The sequence below is a fragment of the Maylandia zebra genome, linkage group LG1, assembly GCF_041146795.1.
Source record: "Maylandia zebra isolate NMK-2024a linkage group LG1, Mzebra_GT3a, whole genome shotgun sequence".
NCBI lineage: Eukaryota > Metazoa > Chordata > Actinopteri > Cichliformes > Cichlidae > Maylandia > Maylandia zebra.
The window spans coordinates 38,255,532-38,271,687 of record NC_135167.1 but is presented as its reverse complement, the minus strand read 5'-3'; the positions used below and the strand labels follow the sequence as shown (position 1 = coordinate 38,271,687).

Below are 16,156 nucleotides of genomic sequence, written 5' to 3'. Positions count from 1 at the left end.
CTACATCTTGTAAATTGTGGGAATTTCATTATAGTGCGCATTTCTGTAGCCAGTAGGTATTTTTCTTTTTCTTTTTTTTCTTTTTTTAGATTTCCTTTTTTTGTGGTAAATTAAGCATTTTCTAGTCTAAAATGAATAACATGGTTATATTAGGGTTTGTTAGAGAGTGGGGAGGGTTTTTATGGCTTAAAATATATTAAAAATAACAAAATAGAAATATGGTTCCTACTAACCCCTGTGATAGTTGAGAGAATACTGTATTGCAGTCATGTTACACAGCTTGTACTACTTAAAAAATGGATCAAGGATGTTTTTCTTAACAAAATTAATTTTAACTCAGTCTAAAGGGACTAGACATGCTAGATATTTTGCAAAGAAATGGTGTTATATGCTGGACCTTATTTTACTCTTGGCAGGTGGTGATATGCTGGTTCCCGAGAAGAGATGAACTAATCAAAGTCAGCTTTTCAAGACAGCCCCAAGACTCTTCGCAAATTGTGTTCAAATGTGAGGCCGTTGTCAGGTGATAAATGCAAGGAAGAGGCACTCAACTGACATGAAACATGTCAAAGACAACATGAAGGTGACATTTCAACATAGGCAAAAAGTGGTTCAAGAACCTGCCATAGCTTCTACTGTCCTGGACCTTTTCCCAAGATTTCTGGATACACCTGGCTTGGTAAGGCATAAAATAATTTAATGACTGCTTTGTGGTTCCTTTGTTTGTTTTCTTGTTAATGTGTTGTTTCTGTTGTTACACTTTGTGTTTAAGATTGACCAAGACTTCACAATGCTGTTTTTTGGGGAGGAAGTGTCTGGTAAGTTCCTTGCAAAGTGGCCAACATTCTTCAAGCCAAGGATCATCAAAGATTGCAAAAATCTGTCCCAGAGTACAGAATTGGATGAGCTGCTCATTTCTGCACAGCGTTACTCTAACGAGGCTGGTAAGTGTAAGTTGGAAATGGTAGATTTTGCATGCCTTTACAGCATTTGCTTAATTCCCACAACACAATATATCACTCATTTCTGTATGGTATGAAAACAAGCTTACAAACATGTTAAACCTGAAATGACATTTAATGTAGTTTGAACACAAAAAAAGTTACATAATCTTACTATTGTTATGACTCGATATCTACTTCACTTGGTGGCCAGAAGATTTTAAGTCTCTAGAAATGAATTTTTATACCAAGGCGCTGGAAAACTGCCTTATTAGAAAAATTATCAGGTGTCTAAAATGTCATCATGGTATTACATAACGTGGAAAAATGACTGCTGTGGTCCTTTAAATGACAGTAATTGTGATGATCTTAATTTCTATTCTGTAGTTTGGGACTGCGAGGCGGCTGCCATCTTTTGCTGCTTCACTTCACTCCAACATCTAAGGGAAGGACGTCTTCAAAGATTAGCACATCAGATGCTGCTCACCACCTAATGAAATTCATCAAGGTATGCTTTTTAGAATTGTATATTTCTCTTTTGATGAGAACAGATGCAAATTATCAACGGCTGATATTTTAAGATGGCAAGGTGATCCAACCTGCAGCAGATGTATCTATCCCAGACAAGCTTGGTGTTGCAGGACTGACATGTCATTGTTTCTATTAAAACTAAATGTACACATTGAAACAAAAATAATTGTGCGCGCGGAGTGAAACATTTTAATATTGTCATAATTTCAAACAGCAATGCCTCAACATCAGATTATCAATTTTGTTTAATGTGAATCACTTGGTTTCTTTCTCTCCCTCAGGTGGGAGGTAGCACAGAGGCTTTTCTTAAGGCTGGCCCCACTCAGCCATTCGTCCTGTGGGTTGGAGAAAGAAAGAACATCATCCAAAGTTTCTACCCAAAGTTTCTACATTGTCCTAGATCAAAAGGTCATTCCCTGTGTGACACAGATGGGAGATGCAGGTTTTGACAAGGCAAAACTTTTCAAGGCACATTTTTTAATTTGCCGTGTCCTTTGATAAGGCATTGGACAACTTCTACACATTCATCCAGACCATCAAGTGTATGGCATTGATGTTAGCAGCGTGAAGGACAGTCCTCGGGTCAATGAAACAAGAGGAAGTCTTCACTGTACGGTTTAAAGATATCCACTATTCAGCACTTTGACTGGAAATGTTCATCTGTTACATTTGCAAGATACACCACACAACTTGCTCAGTGTTATTTAGACATTTGAAGTTCCAGCATGGTTTGTACGCAGGAAAGTTTTTACGTTTGACCTGTGGAGAGCCATGTGAGAGTTCATTTATCTTTCACACGTACTCTGGTTACAAGCGGCACTTATTCCGAGCACATGGAGACTGCGTTCACTCTGAGGTCATCAACAATTTTGAGCCTGTACCTAACGATGGAACCTCTGTTTCACAGCCTGTAAATGTGGCTCATCCCATGACAATAACTACACCGGTTCCAGTTGAAAAAAGGCAAATACTGAACATGTGCAGCTCTGTTATTGCTCAAGTACAATCATCAGGAGTTCCTGAAAGTACTATACAGTGTTTAGTTGGTTCATTGGAGGAACTGGTTAATGACATCCATGCACATGCAAAACAATCTGTTGTCGACTGTTTGTCAACTGATGCATCAAGAGAAACCTTAGAAAAAGTTGAGGATTGCTTTGATCAGCTTGAAAATCCATTTTTATGTCTTAACACAGAATCTAAAAGGATAAGATATTTTGAGCAAAAATGGAAAATAGTTGAACCCATAGAGCATGTTCTTGGTGTGCGTTTTGATGTACGCAAAGATAGAACAACAGGGACATACAGGCAAGTTCCTGTCAATGATAAATTCATGTACGTTCCTATCATGGGATCCCTTTCATCTATGTTTCGAAACAGTGAACTTTGTAGCAGTTTCCAGAAAAAAAAACTAAACATGGAGGGATTGTACAGAGATTTAAATGACGGCTCCTACTTCAAAAATCACAGTTTATTCTCACAACAAGAACATGCTCTCCAGATCCAGCTCTACTATGACGATTTTGAAACTGCTAATCCTTTAGGCTCAAAAAAGGGAGTGCACAAACTTGGTTGTATTTATTTTGTTTTGAGAAATTTGCCACCAGAGTTAAATTCTGTGTTGATGAACATTCATCTTGTAGCCCTTTTTCATTCAGAAGACTTAAAAAAATATGGGTTTGATCCTATCCTAAAGCCACTTGTTGATGATCTAAAGATTTTAGAGACTGAAGGAATGCAAGTGCCCTTTTCAGCCACACCTGTGAGAGGTTCGCTTTTTCAGATTACAGGTGACAACTTGGCTTTACATAGCATTTTTGGTTTTGTTGAATCATTTAGTGCAAACTATTGTTGTAGATTTTGTTTAACTGATAAGACAGAGTTGCAGTCAGTTTTTAGTGAAGATCATGTAGGCTTAACACTGCGTTCCAAAGAACTTCATTACAAACACTGTGGTGCCATTCAACAAAATCCTGCTTTGGCCTCAACATTTGGTGTAAAAAGAAATTGTTTACTCAATTCACTTCGGCTGTTCCATATTTCAGACAACTATGCTGTAGACATAATGCATGATCTACTAGAGGGAGTGGTGCAGTATGAGTTAAAGCTTGTGTTTCAGTACTTGATTAAGACCTCTTTGATATCCTTGAATTCATTGTCACAGAGAATTATAAGCTTTAACTACGGATATGCACAGAGAAGGAACAGGCCAGGTGGGCTAAAACTGGATGACAACAGCAAAGATCTTGGGCTTAATGCTGTGCAGATGTAACCCACATAAAAATAAAAAGAACTGCACCTATAACTAAATCGGAATTTTAAATTCCAACCGGAGCGTGTCCGTGAAGGCATCGTGACGCGTCGTGACGCACGCCACGCCGCGAGTCTGCACGTGCCTGTTGTGACCAATCACATTCGCGAGGCACCGATATATGCCTTCCGGGTTGTCGTCTCGAAAAGACGCGGGGGAGAGGCGTTAGCGGATGGAAGCAACAGGTACGTGGGGTGAGCGCTTTTCGCTGTTTACTATCTTGACTTGTTTTTGAATTAATTGTGGATTGCGTTCAACAGTATTTTGATACCGCCGCGGGTAGATGCGTGGGGGCTCGTATGTGACATCGCACGTAGTGAATGGTGAGTTGAGCCTGAATGTCTGTTTGTATTTGTAACCTGTATCAGTATGCCAGTGCTATCAGCTGATGGGATAGCTAAGGCTGAGGCCTACTACATTACTACTACTCTCACTTTACGTGGCTGTAGTTTTGTTATTTGAGATTGTTATTTATTTTAATTTATTACAATGGTTGGATATGTATTTGTTGTATATTGGTATTTTCTCCTGAACTTTATTGTGTACACTGGAACTAAAGCTAGCTTGGGAAATTTAGATGAATTTTGCTAATAGTGGTCCTGTGATTATAGTGCAGGCTAGTGGTGCCCTGGAGAGACTACAGCAACACCACTACCTTGGATGGCGAGCTAGGCCCAACGAGCCAGAACCCCAGCTACAACTTCCTGCGGTCTGGTAGGAGGCTGCTGCGGCCTACACTCTCCCCCCCTGGTTTTCAGTCCCCCAAATCTTACTTTTGAGATCTCAGTCTTGGAATCTCAGTTCTGATCATCACACTTCCAATTTCAACCTGTTACAGACTGTCATACGCGTTGGACTTATATCAATTATGAAATAGCAACTTTATGGACATTGTCTGCCGGGGGTTGGAGGAGGTTGCTGCACCACTGTGCAGCGGATACTTTACAAGCTTGAATTATGTTTTATCTTTTCCTGTCTGCAGATTTGTAAATATTGGTATTTGGTAATTGCACTTTATTTTCACTATAAATAATAACTGTAATCACAATATCTGTGGTTGTATATTTATTGTACTTCACTCACCTCCTAGAGCCGAATCTGATATCTTCTGAATTAGCCCAACTACTCATAACCAACATAAATTATTTTAGCTTATGTACTTGCTACACAGTCATGGTGTCTTTTGCGGAATAGCCCATTGATTTTTGGAGATATCGTTTGCAGAAATGATGGACATTGGAACTTGCTACTTTTGTTAGTTCAAATTGTGAACATTGTTTTTTCACCCATTATAACTCATGGCATGACTTGCTATTTGAAACATCTGATTGCCGATCATCACAAGGCTTTCAAATCTCTCTTTCCAGAACGGAATTTGATTCCAAAGCACCACCTAATGATCCATTACCCACGCTGCATTGGAAAAATTGGGCCACTCATACATATGTGGTGCATGAGATTTGAAGCAAAGCACAAGTTCTTCAAAAGATCTGTAAAGAACTTTAAAAATATCACAAAAACACTAGTAAAAAAACATCAGAATCAATTAGCCTTTCATTTTGAAAATTTTTATTTTAAAAGATTACAGTTCGGCCCCATTAATGAAGTCTTGGCCAGCAGCTTAAAAGGCAGTGAAGCACTGAATAAAATGTTTGATGTTTCTTCTATTGTTTCTACAACTTCCTGGGTCAAAAGTTATGGTACAGAATATCAAGTTGGGATGTATGTTTGTTCTGGTGTTGAAAATGAGATGCCTTTGTTCAGTAAGATTGTCAGTATAATTGTTAGCGATTTCAATACTTATCTTCTAACTTGTAAGGTCTCAACAGTATATTTCAATGATCACTTAAATGCATTTGTTATTGAGGATGGATTAGATGTCTTTGCACTGATCTCTGTAGATGATCTGGTGTACTATAGACCTTATGATAGGCAATTTTCAAATGGCACTGATGACAAAATGTACATTGTCCCATACTGTAATTTTGTATGACTTGTTTACTTGTGGTGTATCTGAATACAAAGTATTTTGGAACGTTAATGTCTTGTATTTCTTTGTAATGGGTGGATGTTGGGGGTTAATTGTAGCAGTAGAGATATCAGAGATTAATGGGAGTTTATTGTAATCTGGTGGTATTAATGATTTGACTGACACTAGTGTTAGTGTTAGAAAATTAACACTATTCAGAGTTGAATTTTTTAACACCAGGGCTAGTGTAAAGTACCACCAACACTATTCGGTGTTAATTTTTAACACTTAACACCAGTGTAGAATATTTTTGACACTGGTCAGTGTTACTCAGTGTTAATTTTTAACTCTGTGCAGTGTTAAAATAACACTAGCTCGTTGTTAAAAATATAACACTTTGAAAAGTGTTAATTTAACACTCAAAAGAGTGGACACATATAGACACTTTTCTAGTGTTAAATTTAACACTCACAGTGTCAATTTAACACTGGCGATTTTGCTGTGTACAGTTTTCATATGTACTTCAGTGTAACCAACAACAGTGACTGAGCAGAGTGTGTAGTAACAGCAGGGATATAGACAATGGACCAGTTATTTAACAAATCTAACATTCATGAAACAATTATATTCACTGAACGATATACAGACATGCACAGGGAAAGCTATATACATATTTAAGAATCCGTCTTATCCTTTGAGAACCAATAATGTCGATTCCCTCATGTTAAAATTAGAAATCCCCCAAAATGTTACAGTTAGTGCTCTTTGTAAATAATGTTTTTAGACAGAGCTGATGTGCTTCTGCTCCTCCCTAAACATCTGCTGTCATTGAAGATTAATGCAAATATTTTCTATATATGAATCAGTCCCAGACAAACGACACACACAAGGACATAAGAATTATAAACAATTAGACTCCATTTTATTTTCTTCTTTGTTAATTGATACTATTTATCTATTTTTACACCACATAAGTAAATTATACATGTAGTTGGATAATCTGTGTTTAAAATGGTCAAAATTCATCGTTAAAAATTGGTTTCAAGACCTAAAATACACCTGAGGGCTTCTAATAAGTTCTTCTTTTGTTAGTTTCAAATATCAGTGATATTAAAATATGTTGGCCAACACTGCTGCTGTCAGTATTCATGCTGCATGAATTCATCCTTACATGTGCATTTGAGCTTTATTGCAGTAACAGGAGTATGGCAGCCTGTGTCAAGCGTCCCTTTGAAGTTGCTCTCTAAAAGTGAGATCTTGCCTCAAGTTTCATGTAAGCAGGATAACATTAGGGAAGTTTACAAAGCCGTACAAATACAGCGTTATTTAAATAAGCAGTGCAGGGTGTTGGTTGCTGCCGTGGATTCAGTGCAGCCCTCCAGCTCAAGTGCAGATGGGATTTGCCAAAAATGCAGCCTCCAGTCAAACACTGTCCCTGCTGTTATTCCAATGAATCCGTAACTCTGACTGTAACCATCTGCATGGTTAGCATGGCTTACAGCACTTACGTGTATAAAACTTGATATCAAAAGAAAGTCATTTTCTTTGTTACTCACAATTGATAATCATTTGTAAAGAGGAGGCTGAGTGAAGTCCAGGTGTGTCTGATGGGTGTCAGAGTGCTAGCAGAGTGGATATGATGCATTTTAATGACATGGCCAATAGGGGTGGGCGATATAAACGATATACGATATACAGTAAACGATAGAGATTTTGACTATACCGCTCTATAGAGATTGACAGACCACGTGACTTTCGTGCATTGCATGCCGGGAACTCGTGGCAAAACAATCCAAGTACCGCATCAAATGCAAGCATTTGCAGCACCGCAAAACGTTCATTCTCCGGTTCCAATAAATTCTTGGTTTTTCTTTGCCTCCCAAAAAGGATATGTACAAAACGAAGGAGAACAATGCCGGTCCGTACAAAGACAGACTTGATGAAAAGTCAATAATATTGTATGCTGTAATCGTACTGGGCAATTAGTGATACAAAAAAACACGTTTTACCCTGTGAATAAAAATATATGTTTTTGTCAATGTACCATGGTAATAAATTAAGCAAAACGCAATATTGTGTCAGGACAATTCACTATTTATGCACAATAAACAAAGGAGCATAACGTGACAATTTCTGTTCAGCGCCAGACTTGCTTGTAACCTATATCACCAATTATGTTATGAAAAATGACGTATTAACTACTACAAAACACTGACCTTTGTGGAAATGCTTGGAGCAGACTAACATGTGAGCTTGAGTGTTCTGGGACGTTATATTTGGTCTTTGAATGGCTGCAATCCAGGCCATCCGTCGGCTCTTTGTTACTTCGTAAACATGGCTTGAACAATTTCTCTTCAACGACGTAATCCGATAACAACCGATCTCTTTACCTGTCGGCTTCCCGTGGCTGTCATGCGACCGACTATTGCAGTTAATAATACAACAGCTTCTTGCCAATTTTTGTGTTTCTATTTATCGCTGTGTAACTGATTTCAATTGAAAGTCTGCGTGCGCTAGTACCTCTTGCCACGAGTTCCCAGAATTCTTTGCGGTTTTACCCCTGAATGATGTCACATTTTCAATCTCTATCCGGTTGTTCAGTCTGACGTCACTAGCCGTGTCTGGACCTAAACTCCGCTGCAGGTCCATATATCAAACGATCACTATGGCATTACTGAGAGTTGAAAAACTGTCTAAAGTCTTTCATCTTTAATGAAGTGATCAGCGTTCTGCCCTACCAGGTGTAACAATTGAGTTTAACATCCAGGCATCCATGAAAACGGAATTTATGACATTTAACGGAGTTAGAAGTTAGCTCGCTAGCTTCTATCTAAATACAATATAGCATGTCCTGACTGCGGAGTTTTGGAAACAAATTAAAACGTACAGCTCTGTTATCACTTCCAGCATAAATGAAGACAGAAAACTAAACAGCAGGGACGTTTGTAGGGTTACTGAAGTTGGGCTAGCTGGTATATAATGATGTGCTACGTGACCGCTAGCGACACAGCTATGTCAGCATAATATAAACAAGCTAACTTTTTTTTCCACTCGATAAAAGTTAACGTGAGTGTTCTCAGTGGTCAGGAACAAATGTAATCGCATGGCAGGATGCTGTAAAAGGACCAAACTTCAGCCAGGAGAACAACTGAGATAATCCATCCACAATACGAGGTTAGTCATTCATATACTGCTGCATGGGCTGGGCTGTAGTTACATCCTAAGGTTTTAAAAACTGATCAATAAATGATTAGCGGTAATAAAAGCCGAGGGAGGTCAACAGTGATCACTGACTGTTTTAGGAGCTTTTTGAGATTAAATAGAAGAAAATACAAATACATAACATTAAACATGTTAACAACACAAAAGCCATATTAAACGCAGACTACTTTAGGCCTGGAAGTAGGATTCGTCACGTCATCACTGAACAATCGGATAGCGATAGTGCATGTTGATGATGTCATAAAGCTGCGCCTGTTTTGGTCGAAAGCATTGCAGTGGCTACAACCATTATCATCTGCAAATTATGGCGGGCGACAGTCATAGCAAAGAGATGAAGCACTTTTGAAATATGGGGAAAGCCAAAAACTGCGCTTCCTCCACTTCCGTAACATTGATTCATTAATGTTGAATTCTCTCGCAGCTGCTCTATTCCCATGTTGTTGCAGTATCTTAATAACTAACCTCGTATTGTGGATTAATAATCTCAGTTGTTCTCCTGACCGAAGTTTGATCTGTGTATAGCATCCTGCTATGCGACTGCATTTGTCCCTGACCACCAGAATCCCTCACGTTAACTTTTATCGAGTGGAAAAAAAGTTGGCGTTCATCCTCCAGCTTCACTGTGCTAATGTTATGCTAACATAGCTGTGTCGCTAGCAATCACGTAGCACATCATTATATACCAGGTAGTCCAACTTCAGTAACCCTGCAAATGCCACTGCTGTTTAGTTTTCTGTCTTCATTTATGTTGGAAGTGGTAGCAGAGCTGTACGTTTTAATTCGTTTCAAAAATCTCTCAGTCAGAACATGGTATGAAATGTTTAGGTTTAAACTAGCGAGCTAACTTCCTGTTAACTTCTAACTCCGTTAAATTGAATAAATTCTGTTTTCATGGATGTTAAACTTAATTGTTACACCTGGTAACGCAGCAACACTGATCATTTTATTAAAGATGAAAAAATTCAGACTGTTTTTAACTCTTAGTGTTCGTTTGACTTTGGGACCTAAAGTGGACGGAGTTTTGGACCCACATTACTCCGCGAAGCTCCTCACTACCGCAGCCGTAATGCTCTGACAATCCATCAAACAGTGCGACTTACCAAAGTTGTACTAAAACATTTTTTAACAGATTTCTGCACGCCAAAATTGGTTCGACGCCAGTAAACACAACCAGAATTCATACATAAGGCACAGTCTCGATTTTTGAGAAAATTAAAGGATTTTAAGTGTGCCTTATAGTGTGGAAAATACATTTATCAGAAGAAAAGAATATATCGCGATATATATCGTTACCAAAGCACATGCTTCAAATTATATCGCGATATGAATTTTAAGCCATATCGCCCAGCTCTAATGGCCAACCTTATCCACCTTAGCGGCTGCAGTCGCCAGCGGCAAGTCAATAGTCATCTTTATTATCAGTTGATAATGACATGTCCATTATTACAAAGTGGGGAGTAAACATGTATCTTATTGAGATTGCTTCTAGATAACTGCATCGACATGACCAATTATTTTTCTGTCAGTTGGCTAATCGATTAATCGATTACACGTGTAGCCAAAGACCCCTGTGAGATTCCTGGGTTGTTGGAACGGAGGTCAGGTGGGCGTATTTTTATTCCCAGGGAATAGATAGTCTTTGTTCCAGTTCATACGTGGCAAAAAACATCTTTCTGAGAGAAATCTGGCAAAAGCAGGTTTGTGTACTCTCCAACAGGAAGTAGCTCTCTTCTACGTGTGACATAATTTTAGAAAACCAGGAGTTACTAAACCTAATGGCTGCTGTTTTGAGCACGCATAGTGTGTGTAGATCTTCTGCATATAACTGTGAACTAAAGTTTCTCTTTAAAAAGTGTTTTCCAAGTACCAGGAAGCATCCTCCTCTTTATATTTTTACAGCTCTTGTGTGGGATGTGACTTCAGTGTTCGAGCAAACCTCTCTACCTTAGCTCCCACACACACTGCTGCTGTGTCACAATGTGAGTTTGTGTAGCCGGGGAAAGTTGTGCGAGTCTGTTGTGCGCTGTAATTTGTGACTGTTATCTTTCCTCTGCCCGTTTGTCTCGTCGTGCAGCCACCGAGGCTTCCTCGTTATTTTTGCTGTGCTAGTGGAAAGCAGCGCCGCTTGGATGGGAAGGCGATGTGCGACTAACGAACCCGGTGAGAGAAGGTGTGGCGTGGCGCCAGGATGAAGCAGCTATGAGAAAGGCAGCATAGAACAGCAGGATGGAGGAGAGATAAAAAGCATGATAATGCTTTAGACTTTGGTGTAAAGGCAGAAACATGAGCTGTTAATCTTCTTCATAAATAATCCAGTGTCCATTTAGCTGGAGCTTCTGACCCGACTGAACTGGGTGTGGGCTGCTGGAGAAGCAGTTACTGATGTTATCTCTTTGTGTCGGAGTGTAAAATCAGACTGAACGTGGGCTATGTCACCCTGAGAGATCGCTCTGTATCATTCTCAACAAACATGGACCTTACAGCTTTATACAGTAAATCCAAAGCATGCGATATCCATCAATGCTGAGTATTGGTGATAATTAATTAATGCTTGTAATTTAAAATGTGTTTCTTAGGGTAAGAGCTACTTAGATCTCAGACAGTTAAACAGCAGTGATCCCATAAGGCTAGACTGTACTAGAAGTTATGTATAATGTATTAGAGGATCTCATCCTTCAGCTGATGGGAGAACATCCTTAAGACTGTTTTTCATCAGTAGTTGCTCTGTTCTATGATGTCCGCCACCTTAACATTGGCATTAAAGACCTTTGGTCCTCTGGTTTGTGGGCTGGGACACATTTAAGTGGATCCCATGGATTATCGATCAAATTAGGATCTGGACAAGTTAGGGAACACACCGTGTCTTTGCTGTTTTTCTCATTCGCTGTTCATCTAATGTTTGGATGTTTTGGTAAGTGTAATAGCCACATGATTGTGGATATTATGGAGGTGTCCAAATTCAGAGGCTGCATCCTCCTGAGGACCTGGTTTTTGTGGTCTACGTGGGCCGGGTCCTCTAAAGACCGAGCAGGCCAGAAGGCCGGTCTAGCCTTCAGATTTGCGTCACCAGTTTTTTCGGTGGAGTTTAATAAACTCGGCCGTCTGCTCCTTGCTATGTAAAAAATAACAGGACACTGGAGTAAACTCTCGACCATCTCACCTTCTGTTTAATCAGTTTTCTGTGTGACATTAATTCAGCTGTGTGAAAACTAGAACTTTAATCTCAGCCAAACCGATTTACTCAGGAACAAATAAAACACTGAAAAAACCCCAAACAGTAACACTTTTAGTTATCTAAGTGTTCTCGTCGGCTCTAGTGACCTTCGACCTCCAGGTCAGCTATCGAGCTGGTGGGTAACAGACGTCTCCGAAAAACTTGGAGCACTTTTGCAAATATGTGATGTCTTGATAAACCGAGCATATATTTGAAGTTTGTACAGCTACTTTCTCACCTGAAAATATGTTAAAAGTTTATTTTGTCACCCAGAAGAATAAGAGTAATATTAAAACTAAGTAGCTGCCGCCATTGTTGAAAACTGGAATTGTTTGGGCCTCGCTATGAATTCTGGGATAGATTGGGCCACAAAGGACACACCTGACCCATCCTTCAAATCTGGTGAGAAAGAGGACGGATTTGTCGGCCGCATTTGGAGGAGTCTACGAATTTGGACAGCCTTCGTTGCGTCGCTGTGACGTAATCTGCCTACAAATGTGGCCTCCAAAGGATGCGGCCTATGAATTTGGACACCCCCAATGAATTTTAATTACATTGTAAACCTTATTCACCTCGCCTACCTAGTTGTTTACTGAGGCTGCAGTCATCAGCTGCAAGTCAAGAGTTTGAGTTAGTCCCTGGGGTGATAGACTGACTAGAGAGATGCCTGGTTATGTTAATCAATTATTTATTTGACAGAAGGTACTTGGTTATTAAAGTATTCACAGAGAGTAGCTCCTTTTACTCATGTGCACATAAGCGCCAGTGAAATCTAAATATTTGGGGAAGAATTCTGAGTTTTAACAACTTATCAAAGTGCAAACATGAGTAACTGCCTGATTCCACCAAGCAGTGCTCTGACGGACACTTAAAGCCTCCTCTGTAGCTCAGACACGAAAGAAATAAAGACAGAGGTCAGATAAAATCAGGTGTGTTTTAAGAAGAGATTTAAGAGATGATTCTGTCTCAGACGGACTTATTTCTGCTGGCAGATTGGTCTCTGCAGCCTTTGCGCTCTGACTCTATCCACTTTGATTAAAAAAAAAAAAAAAGAGGGTCTCATACAAAATACTGACCAATATTATTTGGTTTTTAAAGGGTCACTCCTTTATGACTACAAGTCTAGCTAACTGGTGTTGAGTTTTCAGTCGGTCAGACATTAGAAATCCACCTAGCGTTGTGCCACCAGGAAAACCCACTAATGCTCTTTTTAAATGAGATTCCTTATTTTGCACAAAGAAAAGTTTAATGTTTTTATTAAAGGGAACAGTGCAACTACAAACATCATGAACTGTAAAGCTTCTAAAGCGGGAAGGTTTTAGCATGGCTGGTAAGATTTTGAACTGACATAATGTGATATATACACACTGAACTATGCTTGATGCCATCAGAATTGCATTTACAGCGTTAGCTTCAGGCTCAAGGGGAACTATTAAGTTTTGTGTGTGTACATTGATTAGTGCACATTAACCTAATAAATGGCTTTAAATGTTAAAATGAAGAAATGGTTTGATAGTCAAATCCAGGCTTTATTAAACCTGATGGAGGAAATGTAACAGTTTGGACTATAAAGTATTCAAATCTTTGCCTGAAATATCTGCAGGTCAGTCATAAATGGTTTGGTTTACTGGGCATTATCTAAAGTTGAGCCCAAGTTTAATTAGATTGAGCATTAGATTTATATTTCTGTCCATGTTGTTGTGAATTTAGCGACACCTTTGTTGCAGACTTGTCATCGACTGTGTTGAAAGGAAACAAGATCACAACAGTTAGGTAAAAAATATTTTTTGGTTGAACTTGTTTAAATTTATTTTGATCCCCTTTAACTTCTTGGTTGGCGTGGGGATGTGTAGGTTGAGGAACTTTCCACTTCCTTTATCCTCTATTAGCATGACTGTAGGAGAAGCAAATGGAAATGGAGGACAAAGGCACTAGCATGCAGTCCTCAGGCGGAAAGTTACCCTCAGAGAGGGTTACGCCTGTAAACCGTTCGGTCTAAAGGCAGCTTGAAAGTAAAGATGGTGAACTGGAAGTTAACCTGAGGACTGAATCTAAACCTCTTTCTGCGTATATGCACTTGCTTTATATCTATATTTAAAAAACAAAAAAATGTGAATAATGGATTTTCCTTTCTGCATAATTGTTTTAAAAGGAGATGCTGCATATGTAATTAAGAGTTGCTGTGTCATGCAAAGCAGTGTGCTGAAGACTTTGAGGCTTCTGGTCTATCCTCATTTGAACCTGGATGGATTAGTAGGTGCCAGTAGGATTCTCTGGTGCTGTACCCAAATGGTGATTACATTTCCTGACTGATTGGCTCCTGCCCACTTCACCTGTGATTGCATGTATGAGGTTCAGCAAATGAGGATAATCTAGATTTCTTTTCTCTGACTGACAAAGCTTTAAAAGGCCAAATGTGCAAAATAACCAAAGCTGCAATTCTTTAAGCTTGACAAGCTAAAATTGATTAATGACGCACACAATAGATCTTTGTTGTTGACCAACTCTTTAACTGACTGAGCACCTCAGCAGTATCCTGAACACTACACATTCATGTGTTTGTTCTTCTGCTTGTGTACATACAGCTGTCAGGCTGGACAGCTGTGACTTCCTGTCCTGTGGGTCTTCAGGTTTTATCGGAGTGAAAAAGCAAAGTGTTGATGTGCCGAGGTTAATCTGTGAGTAAATGTCAGAGCGGGCTGTTAATGTGCTGTTTGTGTGCTCAGCCTTCAGACCGTGTGTCAGATTTCGGCTCTACACTGATGTGTGAATGTGACACCTCTGTGTGGCAGAGTGCTTGGGTTTGTTTGGGATCTCCAGCACGTTTCACTCTTGGAAACTGATGTATGCTCACAAAAGAGCAACGAAATCTGAAGCTACTCAAACATTTACTTTTGGAACCAGGGGTTTGGTGATATTGTCCCCAAATTATATCACAATATAATTTAAGAATTCTTTTTGAATATGTTTGTTGAAGTGTGTGTGTGTGTGTGTGTGTGTGTGTGTGTGGGAGGTCTCTTATTTTATTGTGTCACCCTTTGTTACATGTGCAGCATTTTGTTGTTTTTAAATGTGCTTTATAAATACATTTGGAATTGGAAATTAGCAATAATCATATTTATGAATAACATTTGCATGAGTCAAATGTAAGCACAAAGTAACCTGGAAATTTATAGTATAAGTGGAAGATGACAGTTTAGCTCTGGAGCTTGCACAATATTTGTTCTGTCAGATAATGTGCGAATATTGTGCACTCATATGGAGTGAAGCTAGTTATGGTCAGTGGAGTCATTTGGGGTATTTGTGACTTCGTAGCCTGATCGTACTCAACAGTGTGGCAAAGGATTAGCTGTAGTTTTTAATCAGCTGTCTGTAAGGTCATATTTCAGAGTTAATCTGATTGATTGAATCTTGATTATTACAAGCTAAAGATGTTGGAGTTCCTGTTAAATGCTAGGTGTAATGGCAAAACCATTAAGCCAACATGGAACTGCAATTCCTCTAACTGCCACTTGAAGTCGTCCTGAAACGCGAATCACTCTCCAGAGACCCTCGCGTTGAAATGCCCATTGTTTATATCTGCTAAAAATGTACTGGATAGTTTTCAGCGTTATAACATTAAATTGAACTAAACAAGTTGGGTCTTCAGTTAGGTGTAGCTAATTTATGCTCGCCTTACAGAAAGTTTGTGCTAGAGTTGAGGGAATTCTAGTATTATTATAGTATTATTATTAGTCCATGAGGAGGTATCCGTGTCTGTACTGTTTTAGAATTCAGCTTCTCAATCAAGCTAAGTAGCATTGGCTCAAACCTCGGCTCTAAATTGGTCTAGTTTTGACTCCAAACACCCAACATGGTCGCAGCTGTTACACAAACATAGAAGCCTTAAAATGACAGCGACGACTGGGTGATATCACACTGAGTATGTCACAGTGATTACATCCTTCTTATATTTACAGCCTGTGGTT

The 16,156-nt window shown here is 39.2% G+C and overlaps 1 protein-coding gene across 3 annotated transcripts in view; it reads left to right on the top strand.

Moving 5' to 3' along the window:
* Positions 1-16,156, top strand: part of large2 (LARGE xylosyl- and glucuronyltransferase 2) — a 138,908-nt gene that overhangs the window by 29,005 nt on the left and 93,747 nt on the right. Inside the window, exon 1 of one of the 3 annotated variants that reach the window (XM_076885821.1) lies at positions 14,731-14,866. The exons of the other annotated variants lie outside the window; for them this stretch is intronic. The gene's annotated coding sequence lies outside the window, so the exon portion shown is untranslated. Of the gene's footprint in view, positions 1-14,730; positions 14,867-16,156 lie in introns of those variants that run through there. 3 annotated transcript variants of the gene reach the window in all.